Source organism: Pseudochaenichthys georgianus, chromosome 10 (genome assembly GCF_902827115.2).
Source record: "Pseudochaenichthys georgianus chromosome 10, fPseGeo1.2, whole genome shotgun sequence".
Taxonomy (NCBI): domain Eukaryota; kingdom Metazoa; phylum Chordata; class Actinopteri; order Perciformes; family Channichthyidae; genus Pseudochaenichthys; species Pseudochaenichthys georgianus.
In genome coordinates, this window is record NC_047512.1 from 12,633,426 (window position 1) to 12,653,052 (window position 19,627).

Below are 19,627 nucleotides of genomic sequence, written 5' to 3' on the forward strand. Positions count from 1 at the left end.
AAGCTAGCAGCCATGCCTCCATGCTCCAGTACCGGCCCACGAAGCTTTGCGTCCGTACTCCATTACCTGGCTTACACAGCCAGGGTCCAGGCTTCCGCTCCGCCCCCAACAGCCATGGTTCCAGTGCCGGACCCAGCAGCCATGGTTCCGTGCTCCAGTACCATCCCACATAGCCATGGTACTGTGCTCCAGTACCATCCCACACAGCCATGGATCCGTGTTCCGGTTCCTTGCCCAGCAGCAATGGTTCCGACTCCTGAACCGGTCCCCACAGCCATGGTTCCGGCTCCAGAACCGGCCCATGCAGCCATGGTCCCTGCTACAGATCCGGCCCCAGCAGCCATGGTTCTGGCTTCAGTACCGGCCCCAGTAGCCATGGTCCCAACTCCAGTTTCGGCTCCAGGACTGGCTCCCCAGCCGACGCCAGTTCCCCGAGTCCTGTCGGCGTACCGGCCGACTCCAGCACCTCGTCTCCTGCTGGCTCCCCAGCCGATGCCAGCTCCCCGAGTCTTGTCGGCGTACCGGCCGACTCCAGCACCTCGTCTCCTGCTGGCTCTCCAGCCGACGCCAGCTCCCCGTGTCCTGTCGGCGTACCGACTGACACAAGTTCCTTCTCAAGACCCATGTCAAGTCCCCTCTCGAGTCCCCTCTCGAGTTCCCTCTCAAGTCCCCTCTCAAGTTCCTACCCAAGTCCCCTCTCAAGTTTCCTCTCAGGTCCCCTTTCGAGTCTCTACTTGAGTCTCCTCTCGAGTTCCCTCTCAGGTCTCTTCTCGAGTCTCTTCTCGAGTCCCCTCTCAAATCCCCTCACGAGTCCCCTCTCAAAACAATCCTCAAGTCCCCTCTCAAGACACTTCTCAGGTCCCATCTCGAGTCTCTTCTCAAGTCCCCTTACAGGTCCTCTTTCGAGGCCCCTCTCAAGGCCCCTCTCCAGTTCCCTCTCGAGTCTCCTCTCGAGTTCCCTCTCGAGTCTCCTCTCCAGTCCCCTTTCAAGTCCCCTCTCAAGTTCCTACCCGAGTCCCCTCTCAAGTTCCTACCCGAGTCCCCTCTCAAGTTCCTACCCGAGTCCCCTCTCAAGTTCCTACCCGAGTCCCCTCTCAAGTTCCCTCTCGAGTCTCCTCTCGAGTTTCCTCTCGAGTTCCCTATCGAGTTCCCTCTCCAGTCCCCTCTCGAGCCCCCTCTCAAGTCACCTCTCGAGTCTCCGATCAAGTTCCCTCTCAAGATTCCTCTCAAGTCAACTCTCAAGTTTCCTCTCGAGTTCCCTCTCAAGTCCCTACTCACGTGTCGTTGGAGGTTCCGCTGGGGGTCCTGCCAACTCTATGTCCTGTGCTGTTGGAGGCCCCGCCGACTACTCTTCTGCCGGGGGTCCTGCCAACCCTATGTACTGTGCCGTTGGAGGCCCTGCCGACTACTCTCCTGCCGGGGGTCCTGCCAACCCTAAGTCCTGTGCCGTTGGAGGCCCCGCCGACTACTCTCCTGCCGGGGGTCCTGCCCACCCTGTGTCCTGTGCCGTTGGAGGCCCCGCCGACTACTCTCCTGCCGGGGGTCCTGCCAACCCTGTGTCCTGTCCCGTTGGAGGCCCCGCCGACTACTCTTCTGCCGGGAGTCCTGCCAACCCTGTGTCCTGTGCCGTTGGAGGTCCCGCCGACTACTCTTCTGCCGGGGGTCCTGCCAACCCTATGTCCTGTACCGTTGGGGGTCCCACCAACTACTCTTCTGCCGGGGGTCCTGCCGGCCCTGTGTCCTGTGCCGTTGGGGGTCCCACCGACTACTCTTCTGCCGGGGGTCCTGCCGGCCCTGTGTCCTGTTTCGTTGGAGGCCTCAACATCACCTGTTTTGCTGGGGGTGCTGCCAACTCCTTGTCCTCTTCCGTGGGGGATCTTGCCGACACCTGTCCCACCGGCTCCGGTTCCTGTCCGGTCAACACCGGCTCCTGCCCGGTCCCCTGAGAGCTGTGGTCTTCGCCCATCCTCGAACTCTGCCTTGCCCCCGGGCCGTCCGCCCGAGACCCCCTTTTTGAACTCTGCCTTGCTCCCGGGCCGTCCGCCCGAGACCCACTCCTCCACAACTCTGCCTTGCCCCCGGGCCGTCCGCCCGAGTTCCCCTTTTTGAACTCTGCCTTGCCCCCGTGCCGTCCGCCCGAGACCCCATCCATGGTCTGTGCCTTACCCCCGGGCCGTCCACCCGAGACCCCTTCCTGGTCCTCTGCCGTGCCCTGGGCTGTCAGTCAAGGCCCGTCCTCCGGACCCCCTCCACCCACCCTGCTGGACGTTTTGGATTTTTGTTTTGTTTTGTTTAGGGACGTCTAGTATCCGTCCCTTGAGGAGGGGGTTCTGTCAGGATTATTATGTCATGTCACGTTTCTATGTCTAGGTGTGGGTGTTTTTCCGTTCTCCTTGTCATGTTTTCCTCCCTGTATATTGTCTGGTCTCTTTTCCCTGTGTTTTCATGTCTGTCGTTAGTTTCCCTGGTGTGTCTAAGTTCCTGAGTGTTTTCACCTGTCACTCCTTGTGTGTCTCCTGTGCTCATCAGTGTCAGCCCCGCCCCTGATTGTTCCCACCTGTGTCTAGTTACCCTGTGTTTAAATTCCCCTGTCTCCCAGTGTTCAGTGTCAGTTCGTCTTGTCTATTGTCATGGTAAGGTCTATGCTCCTGGTACTCATGAAACGTTTTTGATTCCTCACTGCGTGAGCGCATTCATTTTTTGTTCTCTTTTTTTTGTCATCTCGACTAGAGTTTTGGTGGTTACCTTTTTTTGTTCATTTTTGCCAGTCATGGAAAAATAAAGTATCTTACAATACTTTACCTCTGTCTCCCTGTCTGCAATTGGGTCCAACATCCTAAGTGCCTGAGATCTTAACAAGTCTTAACTGCATAGGGCCCGTCTCCGATGCTGTTTATCACCTGCCATGGCTCCAAAGCTTTAGGGGTGTTGGTTCCTATAAGCATGGTGACTTCTCCTATTATCTTCGGGATTTTCACCTCTTTCAGATATGGCCACTTCTTTAGGTCTTCCTGCAGGGGGATGTTTTCTTTCTTGACCGGTATATCTTTACATGTAAAAACCTTAGGGAGTTCAATGTACTTCCTTTCTTCAAGTCCACACACTTCCAGGTCCGACAAGATACAACTTTGGGCTGGCTTCTCCTGACCCATAGTTCTGAGTAGGATCGTAGTTTTCTTCCCTCGAACGTTCAGCTGTGTCTTCAGTGATTCAGTGCAGAAAGTCGCCGTACTTCCTGGATCCATGAAGGCATACGTCTCCACAACTTTCTCACTTTTATTGGACTTGACTTTTACCGGTACTATAGCAAGTACACATTCTCCGGCCCCAGTGTATCCACATGTTACCTGCATCAGTGACACGAGACCATTTGAGATGTTCTCTTCTGGCTTTCTAAATGTAGCACTGTCCTTCTCAACATGCAGAATTCCTGGGTGTCTTAGGGAGCAGACTTGACAGGTCATCCTTTTATTGCAGTTTCTGCTAAGGTGTCCCTGTGTAAGACATCCAAAACAGAGGCCTTTAGCTTTCATAAACTCAATCCTGTCTTTCGGTTGTTGCTCTTTGATGCTTCTGCAGGAATCGAGTGTGTGGTCTCTATGGCAGAACAAACAGGGTTTTTGAAAGGCATTGACAGGATTTGTAGCTGAGGAGCTGTACTTTAAGTTTGAGGGTGGTGTTTTCTCTTCACTCATTGGAGCGACAGCTGTGGCAAAACTGCTTCCCCTTTGCCAGCCTGACTTCCAAGCTTTAGAGTCCGTGGCCGTAGCTTTTACTTTCCCTCCGCAGTTGTCCTAGTATCATGCATGCTTCAAAAAGGGGGTCGTTAGCCATTTGTGATTGTCTGTATATATATGTCACTAGGTCTGTAAACCTTGCTCTTCGTCCCTTTTTCTCTTGAACCTCGAAAGCAGCACTCCTCCATCTTTCTTTCACCTTGTATGGGAGCTTTGAGGCAACAACTCTCATGTTAGTTGGATTGTTCATTTTGTCCATATACTCTATGTCCTCCATGGCATTACGGCACGTAATCAGGAAAAGGGCATAGGCATTCAGAGCTTTTCCGTCTTCAGATTTGATCTGTGGCCACTTTAGAGCTTTATCCATATAGGCGGTAGCAATTTTAAGTTCATCGCCATAATGTTTCTGGAGTAGAGCCCTGGCTTCTTTGTAGCCTCTCTGTGGTGCCATGTGCTCACAACTGCGGACGAGCTCTTGAGGTTCCCCTCCGGTGAACTGTTCCAAGTAGTACAATTTATCGCTGCTACTCTGCCTTGCTGTCGATGACATGGTTGAAGGCTCTTATAAAGGACTTGTAGGTGAGCGGGTCTCCCTTGAACACAGGCAAGTCTCGTTTAGGAAGATAAGACAGGTTATGCTGCCTTACCAGCATCTCTGTAATCTGACTTTGACGCTGCATCACATCATAGCTGTCCCTCTCCTCTCCTCTACGGTGACCTTCCCTGGGGCCCGGTCCGTGTGCTGCATCAGAAGCTCCATCCTGCGTGTCCATCCACCTGCTTGACTCTGTTGGGCGTGGCATGACAGTTCCTTTTAGCAGGTGTGCTGAGGCAAGTTTCTCACCATATTTAGCTGGTTTTGGAGCAGTTCTGGATCCGGTGCCAGATGTCTCTGACTTGCCATGACGTTGGCTGCATTTGAGGTAGCTGTTCATACCATCCTGCTGGTCTTCATACCCGTCAAGGACAACAGTAAACGCTTCGTTTTTATAGAAAATGTCTTTGTTGCACTGTCTTTCTTAAAGAACAACTTATTTAAATGTCTTTTACAAACGAAAAGCAAAGGTAATCAGCTGGTAGTTGAAATCAGCTGATCCATTCAGTATCCCTCTTCTGTGTAGCGATCTCCCATCCGTCTTCAAACATTAACATAACAGGCCACTTCACCGTCTTTTGTTCCTCGGATGTCCCACTTAATGCGCCGATCTCCGTGTGTGGAAGAGCAGTCTTTATCTTCTCCTTTCATGCGACGCTGTCACTGGAATCCCTCCTTCATAGCTCGGCTTCTCCAGAGCGTAGTTTTTTGACAAATATAGTTCCAGTAATCCAAAATTCGGCTCACAGATAGCAAATAAGCTTGACTCGGACAAAATACGTCTCAGGATAGTTTGTTTTTTACTTACACAAAAAGGTATCAAATACAAACACATATTCTCTCAGTTCAAAAAACTATGTTGCTTGGTGCTTCTTTCTCCTTCTCACACACCAATCACCAGCAGCTGACGTCGGCTATAACGTCTCGTAATCACGAACAGATGCGGTCGTCTATGCCGTTAATTTCACACGGCTGGTTCCAATCAATTATATACTAGCACTAACAACAATGATAATAATATTCAAATATACATTTTACCATATGGCTCCTACACATATATTATTAACGCATCAATAATTCAGTGGACTATTCTCTAGTCTACATAATGACAACTTTTACTTCTGATACTTTCAGTAAAGTTTGATGTTAATACTTTTGTACATATTTACTGCAGGACTTCTACATGTAAAAGAGAGGCTGCGAGTCTGGCCCATTCCCAAACCGCCTCCTACACCCTACCCCTCCGTTTGCGCGTTCACGCGGAGGGTCCGACGCGTGTGTGATAATCTCCACATGTCTACCCTACTTTTATAATTTTTGAATCATAAATCTAGTCGCCAAAAGCGAAATGCTAACGTTATGCTATAAACGAACTACAAGCCAGTACAGCAGCAGGGTCGCACGACTTCAACGTCACGCCAACTTAAGATCGTTTCAACTGACTTGCACTGAAACTGCACTTTGAACACTTTAAATATATTAACATTTTAAACTGTATACTGTGGTGACACGTTATTGGACATAATTCACCTCTCTTATTGTGTTGCCACACGGACCCTTTAGTGGGAACACCTGTAGCGTTAGCACCCATTCCTAGCTCGTCAAGCAGAGCAGTTGATGTGTTAACCTCTCTATGATTACTGGATAATAAAGATTGGAACTCTGTTCTTAATACACCGCCTCCGACTCCCTTTTCCTGGCACTACAGTAGTCCTATTCAGCCACTCGGTAACAACCATTTTTCAGACACGTAAACTCTTCAAAAATCACCAGTGGGGTCACTGCTGATGTATTTAATGTCGTAGAACAAAACGTGAATTATCTCTTAAATTTGTGTCAACCACAGACCTTATTTCGAGCTATTTTCCAAAACCCTATGGAGAAAATGCATTGCTTTTTGACGAAGGAACCGGAAGTGCTAAAAATGCTAACTTACTTCTGGGTTTTACGACGCGTCACTGCGGTTCTTTATTGAGGGCTGTTCCAAACCAACGAACCAATACAACGAGTGTGGAGCGGTGCTGACTTGAGACCGGTCTCTACCTGACCGGAGTCGACGCTGTGTGTGTCCGTCAGGAAACAAGCTGTTAACAAGTATTTGTAGTTGCAGCAAACATCCACTGATAAACTGCAATGTTAACAACCTCATGATAACCTCATATGTTTTAATTTAGGATCGTCTGTGTTTAGTCTAGAAAAAGGTAAATGTGTGCATTTTATTATAAAGTTGTGTATATTTACAGACTGCTGCAAAAACTAAGAAGATTATAAACATCAGGTTTAAAACTAAAAGAGCTTTACAAAAACACAATGAAAGATGTTTGGAGTTTTAATTTACATTTTTTGTCAAAGAGATGCTGATTTGAAACCGTTGTTACATACAGTTACGGCATTTCCTGTTTCTGCCGGAGAGAGGGGAGTTTGTCCCAAAGCTTTATACCCTTAATGGAGGGAACTTCATTCAGCTGCGAGTGTGGCTACAGACGGAGTTCACTCCGTCACGGAGGGGTAGGGTCGAGGGAGTGGTTTGGGATTGGGCCTCTCTGAGTGCGTTAGAGATCTACTATGGGCCCTTTTCACTTCGGTTAAATGGATTCCTTGCGTTCCTCACTCGCGTCGTTTCCCTGTGACTAGTCCCTCCCACCAGATAAGCATGAAGAGACGCAAGGAAACCACGAGAAGCAGGGAAATGAGTTTTAAGAGCAATGGGACGTCCTTTCCTCCGGAACGTCACGTGAAGCGATGTCCGTTTGTGATGACGCTGCACAGCTGATCGTCTGACAGCAGCTCTGTCCCCGTCATCATCACACACACCCCCGCCTCTGTTAGTACACATTTACTGACACAAACATTTGTATCATCTGTTGTAGACCCAAATAAATTAAATTAAATAAGAACTCATTCTCAAAAAAGATAAACGCCATTCTTAAAATGTATAACGAACATTAGTTGGATTAATATTGATTAGAGTGCACAATAGAAATAAAATAATTGAGAGAAGAAAAAGAGATAGGCCTATCTATCAAAACCCAGTTAGATTAACATTCATTGGATTGCACACTTTGTTTGTTTGTTTGGATATGTAGAACATTGACTGACTAACCCTAACCCTGACTGACTGACTGACTGACTGAATGGAAATAACAATAAATGAAAATGTAAAACGAAAAAAGCGATCATGAAAATGTTTCAAAAAAATGAATAAAATGATTTTTGACCACTTTGTTGTTCAGATATATCACATATTTGTAACTAAATGATACACTAATTGAAACAAAACACAGTATAAACCAGGGGCGGACTGGGGGGAAAAAGTGGCCCGGGGATTAATTGACAGACAGGCCCACTTAATGCGCGGCATGTATCGGCCGGCCGGCGACGAAAGTATGTTACTTAACAAAAAACCCTATGCATTTTATGTTATTTTGGACAATTATTCATATAGTAATCACATTACCTGAGCCCTTGAGTTGCCTAGAGCAAAATAGTTACGGCATATATTTAGTGATTTTAATGTTAACAGGTCATTGATGCAATAACATTTGGACCCAATTTGGCTGACTTGACACATGGAATAAAACATGGGCATAGGAAGCATCCTCAATGTGGGTGAGACAATTTAACAGGGGGTGTGGGCAGGTGGTGGACCTCACCTCCTCTAGGGGGGTCCGGGGGCAAGTTCCCCCGGGAAGATTTTTTTTTAAATGTTGAAGTTAAATGCATCAACCTGGTGCACTTTGAGAGCAAAATTAGGGACTAAATCTATGGCAGTCAGTAGGGGCTTGGACTGTGAGCCGTAGGGTCGCCGGTTCAAGTCCCCGACCAGACCTATTTGGAGTGTGGACTTCTACTTGGAGAGGTCCCAGTTCACCTCCTGCCGTAGTGCCCTTGAGCAAGGCACCGGACATCCCCCTTCCCCCCTCACTAAAAACAGAGAACACATTTCACTGTGTGTGCTCTGCATGTGTGACCATTACATTCTTCTTCTTCTTCTTCTTCTTCTTCTTCTTCTTCTTCTTCTTCTTCTTCTTCTTCTTCTTCTTCTTCTTCTTCTTCTTCTTCAACACCCATATAAAACAGAACTGTATACAGATCAACATTTACTTTCAACATTTATTTGAACAGCAAGTGGAGGCAAAAGTGACTGCACCCAAAACAATAAACCTGCTAGCTAACTAGCCTAAACTGGCAACACGTTCTTCTCCACAGCCGCACGACCTCTGAGTCAGACATCACCTCCCCCTTTTCTATCCTATGGGTACAGCCGTACAGCCACTCCCCCTGAAACCTGTTGTAACAACATAATAAACTTTTTGGGGATGCAGCTTGGGATGTGAGGACATGGCTTAGAAAGGGCGTGTCGCCTTCTGTCCTGCCAGTGTTGGCAGGACATTAATTAAAATGTCGAACTCGAACTTCATTTTAAGGACATTTCGGCCAGGGGTGTAGAGCTATATTTGTTTAAGGACCGGATTGGCAAAACAGGAGAGTGTGTGCACCAGTCTGCCTTGATCTATGTATTCATGTCTGTGACTCATACAGTATCTGCTGCCCGCAGCTGTTTTTTAGAAGGAAAACCTCCTTCACTTCATGAAATCTCTGCAGTGCCTTACACGCACCGCCTTTCACTGTGTTTACCTTCAGAATCATTAGAAAGGCTAAAGAGCGGTGTGGCTGATGTGTTTTAACCACACACACCTCCACGATTTAAACGCAGACTTTTGTTCCTCCATGTTACGTTGTTATTGTTTCACTGAGCGGACCCGCACATTTTTTTCAAACGCTCCCCTTTTTGGTCCATCTGCGGCGGTAATAGGTTTTGTGCGCTGTGATGATTCGGCTGTCCCTTTAGTAATGAATATTAAATGTTGTGAGGAAATCTTTCCACCAATAATTCCAATAAGTAATCCAAAATGTATTCACTTCAGGTTTACGAAAGTAACTGTAATCAGATTACTCGTTTTTCAAATGTAACGCGAGCTGAATACAGTTACTTGATTTTTGTATTCTGATTACGTAACACCGTTACATGTATTCCGTTACAACCCAACCCTGGCGGGCCGGAACACTTACAAATGTGGGCCGGTAGGATTTAGGCAAAAAAAAAAGGATTATTTTTTTTTTGGCCCTCCGGCCCACACACAGCAACGGCCCACCGGGGAAACTCCCGGTATTCCCAAATGGCCAGTCCGCCCCTGGTATAAACTGAGGAGTGACTCCCATACATTTCATGTATTTTCTTCACTCCGCTGGGAAACTGCTCTCATGTCAAGAAGCATCAGATCAGTGCATGCGCTGCATCGTCCAATCAGTGAGCGATACACAGTAAGGGGGCGGGGCGAGTGTCTGAGGATTTCATCGGAGGATGGTCTGGTGGTTCCTCGATTATAGCTCCTCTATTATCGCTCCTCGGTCCTCCGGCAAAAATAAGGCCATTGGGACGCTACTCAAGATGGCGCAGACAAATCAACTTCCGGTGAGACCGAGACCGAGGAGCGAGGAAATGAAAAATAAGAGAAGTGAGAAGGGCCCTATGTAAAGGTACTGATCATGAGCCCTTGATGTAATGCAATTCTGTTCAACAAACGGGGAGGCTATGCAATCTTTTATCATGTTTTAATAGAAAAATGTAGTTACACAATTGTTATTTATAAAAGCATGAGACACGATAATGCACATTGAGAATGTAATACATTGAGAAGTGAATAAAGGCAAAGAAAAACATTCAGAAATAATTGTGATACATTTAAATAATAATACAATAAACAATACAGCACAGCAGCTTTAGACACTGCAGCGTTAGACAAGTAAAGCACAATGTAGACGAGGCTGTGGAATGGTTACCATCTCCTAAAGAGTATGAACACCATTTATCACATTTTATATGTATAGGTATTTACACGATAAAAATATGGTGATTAAAACATATTTACACAATATAAACTGGGCAACACAATCCTATACATGTAATCGTAGGTCTATCACTTAATACATCATGGTTAGATTTTAAACACAACACGCTGCTGTTGTAATGCTGTTTTAAACCGTCTGTAAAGAGAGAGTTTGTGACCTTTCAATGGTTACTAAAAAAAGACAACTTTAAACAGGTTCCCAGGATCACCATAGTCACTTAGTATTTACATAATTAAAAACACACGCACGTGGTTTTCTGTTACAGTAGTAAACTGAGGTGCTTTTATCAGATCCATTATGCAGCACTATTTAAGGAGCTACAGAGGCTTTACATTGAAGTACATTAAAGACAGGAAACTGTATGGCACAAGATTTCATAACACTCAAATAAATCTCAAATATCTGCGATACATTCCACATTGAAATGTCATGAAACTGGCAAATAAGAAAATAGAGTTTATCAATGAGAACGGCCTGCAAAGTCGTAAATACTGCTAAGAAACTGGGTCACATTACAAGAATAATAAGTACAACTGTGACAATTCACTTCACAAAACACATGCAAACACAAAAAAAAAGCTGGCAACCCTCTTTTTTTCTGACACCCCCCCGTGGGTTCACAACACGTCCAAACTGAGAACAAACCCAGCTTCCATTATTTACACCTTGCGTTGTCATTTCATTGGTCCAGTCCATTTGATGAAGGTACCAGTGACTGTTGGTCTGGGAAATAGTAATGCAGGATTTCCCAAATGTAAGAGTTTGCAAAGAGTGCCTGAATGCACCACGGACTGATACTGATTGCTGCACATATGACATTGTCTGCGTTCCCATAGTGTCTATTTAACATGTAACAACAAATGCAGAGAAAGAGACACAGCTGACTATTAAAACCTATGTAGGCTTGCAAGTGCTCACTGTCAAAATAAAGTACTGTTAATTCATTGTTTTCCTGTGTTGTTTTGTGTGTTGTTTTGTGCGAAAAAGTTTAGTACAAAAAAGGCTGTTGAATTGACAATTTACATTACATTTTTGCACAAATCAAACACGTTATCATATTTTAAATCTGAAAAGATCAATCTATTGCTAACTATTACATTTTTCTGACAAACATTTTAACGGTTCCAAAGAAATTTGTTTAATTCAATTACTTGAATGGAAACATTTTCTGGTTTCTTTGATCCTCTATAATACTTAATATCTTTGAGTTTTGGAGAGAAAAAAGACATTTGATGATCATCTTGAGCTTCGGTGAACACTGAGCAACATACTTATTTTCACTATTTAATCGACAGTGAAAATACTTATTAGTTGTAGTCCGACTTGATATTCACCACAGATTTTTCCATCATTAAAATGGTGTGCATATTATGATAATGACTTTGCCTATATTCTGATTGGGTTCCCACACAATTTGATCATCTCAGATGCACCAAATTCAGTTTGTGTCTTAGAGTGGCCAGATGCAAAAAAACACAAGTGATGCAAAAAAATAAATGAATACAGTATTTTCCTTTTAATTTTTTAAGCAAACAGCATGCATTATTTGTGCCTCGACTCTGACTCTACTGGTTTATCAAACTTCTGAAACAGTACTTAAACATCTGTGTATTTCTAATGGCAATCTACTACAGAGTATGGTGTTTCATCCATTGCACTTAGTATTTCTCATCCCATGCCTAGATAAACAACATAAATGTTACACACAAGGTTCCATGATAATCAGAAGTCCATTCCTTCTAATCTAATGCTGCCTTAGAGAGAACAAATGTCCATATAGTGTCATTTTTTAAGTATTTGAAAACAAATGTTTTCAGATAAATGTCCAGTGATATTATCTGATAATTTCACTGAAAGACTCCAACAGTGCAGCCCATTACCTCATACTTCTGCCCCATCACTTTGCTCAGCCTCATTTTTAAGATGTTGCACTTTGGAGCGCCCTCCGAGGCTCCTGTTTCCAACCTGTCTGTCCTCGCTCCCTGACGGTTGGTCCGGGGTTTGGGGTGATTGAGCACCACCACGGGCTGGTTGGGGCCCGGGCGCTTCACCAGCTGGTCTCCCTTCAGCGGCATCGGATAAATAACTGTACTGTCAGTTAGACTGGACCCAGGTACCGGAGTCCTATATTTGGATATTCTAGGTTTTAGTCCCTTCTTGTTTTTTTTCCACACGCCTACTTGCACCCTTTTCAGAGAGACAGTCAGAAACTTTGACATGTCATGCTCACTTTGTGCCACTTCCTGTGGAGGCGTTGTAGTGGCATGTGCATTTACCTGTGCGTCAACTTTGGATTTCTCATCTTTTACGCACGATTTTGACTCAGGAGTGTGATTGCATTTACTTTTCTCCGTTAGCGTAGTATTATTTTGTTCCTCTTTGACAAGGAAGTTGTTGTGGGTCAGTGAAGAAGGATGTTGAATGCCTTTATCCTGCCCCTCCACTTTTATAGTATCGATTTTCCGGTCAGTCAATAAAAGGTGACGGATAATGGATCCATCTATAGTCGACATCCGACTGAAGAGTTTCGATTTTTCTGCCTCCATCACCTGCTCTGTGCTGTTCGTTGTGTTGATGTTATTTAGAATTGTACAAACAGAACTGTTGCTTTTATCCATCACTAAACCACGCAGAGCCATGACCAGCGGTTGAAAGGAGCCTTGGCCGTCCTCTGATTGTTGACTTAATGAAAACACAGAAGATATGACGGGAAAACCCTCAGACTCTGGCAGATCTCCTTCTGCCAATCTCTCATTGGATCTCACTTCCTGGACCCAAGATGAGACCTTTGAATTTGTGCGATTACAAAGGGCCGGTGTTTTGCCTGAGGGGGAGTCTATTGGTGTCCTGGGTATTGAAAAGGAGGAATTTGCAACATTATCCTTATAAACTAACATGACTGGAGGTCTCACTTGGCCAGCTGAGAGAACATTCAAGGAAGGGGAGGCAGATTTTTGCTGGTTAAAACCAACTGCCCCATTCTTTGTTTTCAAGTTAGTGTAGTCCTCTTCCCTTATCTCCCCGGGTTCAAGTTTTACATGCCGGGACACATCACTAGGAATTACTTTTACATCACTTTCCTTCACGGGTAGAACACCTTTGGAATGATCAATTAAATTCCTTCTATCATCCACCGCTCTCTGAGAAACATGTGCTCCCTTGTTTTCTCGATGCAGGGCACCAGTCGACCTGTTGACAGCCCTGTTGGAGATAACAGAGTGCAGATTTGCGTGGTTCCCCAGATCTCTCTGAGCAACTCTGATCCCACAGTTTCCTTCTCTTACAGGATTCACAAGAATGTTGGGAACCTTGTTTGGAACAACTTCATGATATTCCAGATTGATTATTTCCGGCAATGTTCTTTTTAATCCAACTTTGCCTTTACTGACTTGATTCGGGAGGTTTTTGGACAAATTTACTGGGACAATTGCAGGATGCTCCAAATTCACAGATTTTGTTTCACACTGTTTCCTGTTAATAGTGCACATCCCCATATTCATAGACTTAACTGTGTTTGTGTGGTTTGATAAGAATGGCTGTCCTAGTGCTGCGTTTTGCGAAACTGTGGTCCTTGTGTCTTTTATCACAGACTCGTTTCCCTGTTGAGAGACGATCCTCAGCTTTAGCTCCTTTGTCCCGTTGACAGTTTTCACCTCAACAAGTTCCACCATACAGCCATTAGGGATCGTAATTTCCTCGGGAAGAGAAACCGTCAAAGCTCTGCTGTGCTGAAAGAGTCCGTTCAAAGGGGACAAAAGTTCTGCACTACCATTAGTAGCATGTGATACATTAGTGTCCAGTGTTTTGCCTCTTTGTTCATCTTTAGCCAGCCTGGCTACAGATGAGCTCAGCGCAGGTACTTTCACCCGAACAGTTGGTCGAAGCAATGATGGATCCGCAGTGGAAACACTTGATAAAGCACTGGAGGCTGGAACATGTGGATTTGTAATCATGCCAGTCTTAGCAGGTCCTTGACCCATGACTTTACTATGTACACGCTCAATGTGATTCACAAGGCACAGCCTCCTCATGTAGCCCTGTCCACAGTGAGGGCAGTTGAACGGATACTTTGAATTGTGTTCCTTCAGGTGAGCATTTAACTCTGCCTCACTGAATGAGACTTTGTTGCAGTAAAAACAGTAAAATCTTGTCCCCTTGTGCTCCATCACATGCTTCTTGAGCTCTGCAGCATCTGTACTAGAAAATCCACATTTCTGACAACACTTCACGTTTGAAGAGTTCAAAACACGATCTAAGAGAGGGTTGGGGTGTCCGCTGTTTGCAGACGACAGCATGCTGTGATAGGTGACAGGAATCATGTTGAGCAGGTCATCTGGCAGCCATCAATTCTGCAATCAAACAGAGGAGTCAGAGAAGAAGCAATCTGGAACTGATAGCATAGGCGGCGCCAGGGGGGTGCTAGGGGGTGCTGAAGCTCCCCCTAGGATAGCCATAGCACCCCCCAAGCACCCCCAAGGAATGTATGTCTTTTTTATTTTCACGTGTGAAATTCATAATTTGAAAAATGATTGATTCGAAAATAATATGCCACAGTACAGAACAAGTACTTCTGGGTCTCTGTGTTTCATTCAAGCTCTGTGTGTGTGTGTGTGTGTGTGTGTGTGTGTGTGTGTGTGTGTGTGTGTGTGTGTGTGTGTGTGTGTGTGTGTGTGTGTGTGTGTGTGTGCGCGGCAGGCGCGCATTTAGTGTGATTAAGCGAGCGAGAGAGCGAGCACACCGTGCCAGGGACCATGTTGTTAGCATCTGTTTAGCTAGCTGCACTAACGGATAGAAGGAGCTGTTTCTACAACAAGGTGAAGGGAAAGTCCTCTCCTGTCAGACTGAGAGACTCAGGTGAGCCAAAGGACTCTCTGAGTGTTTAGATAGTTAACTTTAGTCTAAGTTATCTCAGTGGGTCTCAAACGGTTTGGTCACGATTTATGTAAACAATTATTTCCGAGCCACACTTTCATATGATCAATATAGTTATAAAAAAATAAGAGAATAAAGGAAAAACAGTTATGAAATACTATATGACAGTAAAACAAGAATACACTTTAAAAGGGGAGTGATTTGTAAAATATCCATAAAGAAAAAGTATATCTGTTTACAGTTCGGTTTCATATGGGTGTTGAGAAAGATCTCTTAATTTTGCTCTCAAAGTGCACCAGATTGATGCATTTACCTTCAATATTAAAATGTTTTAAATCTTCCCGGGGTAGCATGCCCCCTAGAGGATGTTAGGTCCACCCCCCACTTATAAAAATAGAACGTTACCCCTGCTTACACCTATATGCCGTGAGCTAATTATCGAGCCTTCATTGTAACAAGTATACTGTGTATGTGCGCGTGGGGAGTGTAGCAGTAGAAAATACAACTGTAGCGCCCAGTAGATTAAAGGTGGCATAGGTAATTTTGGAGAAACCAGCTCAAGTGCGCTAGAATTTGAAAATACACAGCCAGAAGTGCTACTTCCTTCCTTCCTTCCCCTCCACCAACACACACATGACCAATGAGGGCACAAGATAAATGTGTGTGCACAGATGGAAGGCTGACCGGTGTTCCGGATGAACTGGTTCCCCGATCAACTGGTTTACAGAGGTGGGGTGTGTGGCCTTCGACTGAAATACACATTTCGATCGCTTCTTCTGTCGTTTACATAAATCTTTTGGTATATTTGGCTCGGTAGGAAGACTTTGATGCACATTCAGTACCAGTGTGTGAGGTTGTGGTTACGATGGAGATATCCGGACGCGAACAGCGGGGACTACAAAAAGAAAAACGAGTTGACTGGGGATGTCTGTTCAAAACGTTGCAAGCTCCAATAAATCATTTAAACCAGCTATTGTTGCCAGACTTATTACTGAATATCGTTCCTAATGTGATACCAAGTCCATCTGAGACCTGTGTACACCTTCAGACAGCCTCCAAGTGAAGCACACGTTGTTTACTCACAGTTTGAAAGCAGTGTGGAGAAGTCTTCAGCTGTGAACTGTAAACTGTGATTCTCTCAGGTAAACATCCGCCCAGGGAAAAATGGGACCCGCCCAGGTTAAACTGTGTTACGACTTCTGTGGCTATCTACCAGCGATCATGTTTAATATGAAAGACTACACACACATTTATCCCTTTATATAAACAGTATTCTGCAGCACTCATCCAAATAAGATGTGACTGTAGTGTTAACTCATTTTGCAAAGATAGCAGCAGAAATGTCATTGCTGCATGTTGATGCTGATGGATCATTAATGTTGGTCTCGGCAAACAATATTAGGAATCTTCTATTCAAACATAATATTCAGTGTGCATCGACATGAAAATAACAAAAAAGTTCATGCTGGACTCAAACCCGAGTCCCAACAGCAAAAATCACGCAAGTCCTGCGCGTTATGAGTGCGCCACAACTCAACATGGCACCTTATGGAGAATCATACATTAAATAAGTGTGTTCAAAACACTCACGTCAATTACATTACATGACATTCCATTTACCTGACACTTTTATCCAAATGCCTACTATAATATGTATATTATAAGTGTAGATACATTCGCTCACATTATAAATGATGGTCAGGTTGCATCTTTCTGGAACTTTTTAACAAGGTTCATCCAAGACATTAAAGTGTGGTGGTGTAATACTTTGTGTAGATTCGTGGCGCACCAGTAACGCTCATGGCCCGAGTGACTTTTGCTGTTGGGACTCGGGTTTGAGTCCAGCATGAACTTTTTTGTTATTTTCATGTCGATGCACACTGAATATTATGTTTGAATAGAGGATTCCTAATATTGTTTGCCGAGACCAACATTAATGACCCATCAGCATCAACATGCAGCAATGACATTTCTGCTGCTATCTTTGCAAAACGAGTTAACAGTCACATCTTATTTGGATGAGTGCTGCAGAATACTGTTTTTATAAGGGATACATGTGTGTGTAGTCTTTCATATTAAACATGATCGCTGGTAGATAGCCACAGAAGTCGTAACACAGTTTAACCTGGGCGGGTCCCATTTTTCCCTGGGCGGATGTTTACCTGAGAGAATCACAGTTTACAGTTCACAGCTGAAGACTTCTCCACACTGCTTTCAAACTCTGAGTAAACAACGTGTGCTTCACTTGGAGGCTGTCTGAAGGTGTACACAGGTCTCAGGTGAACTTGGTATCACATTAGGAACGATATTCAGTGATAAACCGGGCAACAATAGCTTGTTTTAAGGATTTATTCGAGCGGATTACCACAGCTGAAGACTTCTCCACGCTGCTTTCAAACTGTGAGTAAACAACGTGTGCTTCACTTGGAGGCTGTCTGAAGGTGTACACATGTCTCAGATGGACTTGGTATCACATTAAGAACGATATTCAGTAATAAGTCTGGCAACAATAGCTGGTTTAAATGATTTATTGGAGCTTGCAACGTTTTGAACAGACATCCCCAGTCAACTCGTTTTTCTTTTTGTAGTCCCCGCTGTTCGCGTCCGGATATCTCCATCGTAACCACAACCTCACACACTGGTACTGAATGTGCATCAAAGTCTTCCTACCGAGCCAAATATACCAAAAGATTTATGTAAACGACAGAAGAAGCGATCGAAATGTGTATTTCAGTCGAAGGCCACGCCCCCCACCTATGTAAACCAGTTGATCGGGGAACCAGTTAATCCGGAACACCGGCAGGTAGGCCATTCTGTTATTTTAGCCGGGCCGGCTAAAATTATTGGTCGTGCTTCCACAGATGAACATTTCTTTATGGATTTTTTGTCAAAGCACTTAAGATATTCATTGCTATCGGGATGTTAAGAGCATTCAATGGAATATAACAAAAAGTGTATCTCGAGCCGGTTTCTCAAATGTACCTACCCCACCTTTAAGGGACATCCCTAAATGTTTGAGCACCCTCTGTGAAACGTCAAGCTCCCCCAAAAGAACATCTCTGGCATCGCCACTGTCTGATAGTGAGATGTCTCCCACCTGTGAGAAAAATAATAGTTGATGCACCTACCAATGCAGACATTCACACAAGGCCTATGCAGACCCTCCCCCCTCACACACAGCTCCTGTTTTTACAGCCTGCAGCTATTTGATCTTCAGGTAACGGAAAGCAAGAAAAACACAAAAGCGGTTCACTGAATTAAATGCTGTTGTCTAAATTGCTTATTCCTGTTTTAATTTCAACACTAAAAAGGCCCACAACAAGGGGGGCTAACAAAGACGACGGGCCGAATATGTACTGTTTATTTTATCTACAGAGTCAAATCGTACATACGTACCTTATAGGAGTGTTTGGTTTTCATCTGTTAGATGTTTTTAAATGGATAAATAATTCCTGTGGGTTTGATATTAACGCCTGAAAACGCGACCAACCAAGTCGCTGTGCTTTAGCTTGGGGTCTCAGCTAAGCTAACTCAAAACCGGAAACGGGTTCATCTCTCCTTCAAAGTAAGAGCATGGAATACAAATAATAAATGGGCCTGTGTGTGCTTTATTTGGCCTCACCCCTGAAACCGGCTACCTTAAAGGTAAAACTCAGGCAGTCATAGCATTTACCTCCTTGATTGCCAGGCGCCTAATTCTCCTGTCCTGGAAGAATCAAGCACCTCCCAATTTTACTCGATGGATAAGAGACACTATGCATTTCCTTAAACTTGAGAAAATCCGGTACACTCTAAAAGGCTCTGTGCAGAAGTTTACAAAGATTTGGACCCCCTTCCTAAATTATTACGATAGTTTACAGATCCCCCTAAACCAGGATGACTAGAGCAATAGTTTGTGGCAGCAGCAGCAGCAGGACCCCAATATCTGGAATTAAGGGGACGGGTGGGGAGGGTTGGGAGGGATGGAATGAATGTATATTTCTTTTGATTTTGAAATCTCAATAAAAACTGTTAAACAAAAAATAATAATAAATGGGCAGTAATCTCACCAAAGAAAAACGTGTTTAACAATGTGCAGCCTACATGTTGTGTTTGTTTTCGGTCTGCAGTGGTGGAACCATAGGGGTGGAACCTATACGTCTGCGGCAGCGCCATATAGATAGAATGGCTCTGGTCTGCGGGCTATGTATTTTTGAAATTATTAAACAGCAATTCTTTCAAACATTTCCTTATTTTCCCCTCAAACTGAGTCATCGTTTTATATAGGCTACCTTAAAAAAACAAAACATGTATTTCCTTAATCGGAATCAGAATCTGTTGTATTGTCCAAGTAGTAACCAAGTACACATACAAGGAATTTGCTTTGGTATAAGTAGTGCATAGAGAGACAAAGAAAGAAGAATACGTAAAAAAACAATATATATAATTATGCGGGAAACTGAGTGCAGTAAAATATGACAATATACTATTTTCAAGTGGAGAGTTATGCTGATTTGAAAAAGAGGTA

General features: G+C 44.5%; 1 long non-coding RNA gene across 1 annotated transcript; it reads right to left on the reverse strand.

Moving 5' to 3' along the window:
• Positions 1 to 9,934: 9,934 nt before the first annotated feature.
• Positions 9,935 to 18,947, reverse strand: LOC117453305 (uncharacterized). Its single transcript, XR_011644010.1, has 2 exons — positions 18,517 to 18,947; positions 9,935 to 14,597 (listed from the first exon to the last, which is right to left on the reverse strand). It is a non-coding gene; the product is annotated as an uncharacterized lncRNA (long non-coding RNA).
• Between the last annotated feature and the right edge of the window lie 680 nt (positions 18,948 to 19,627).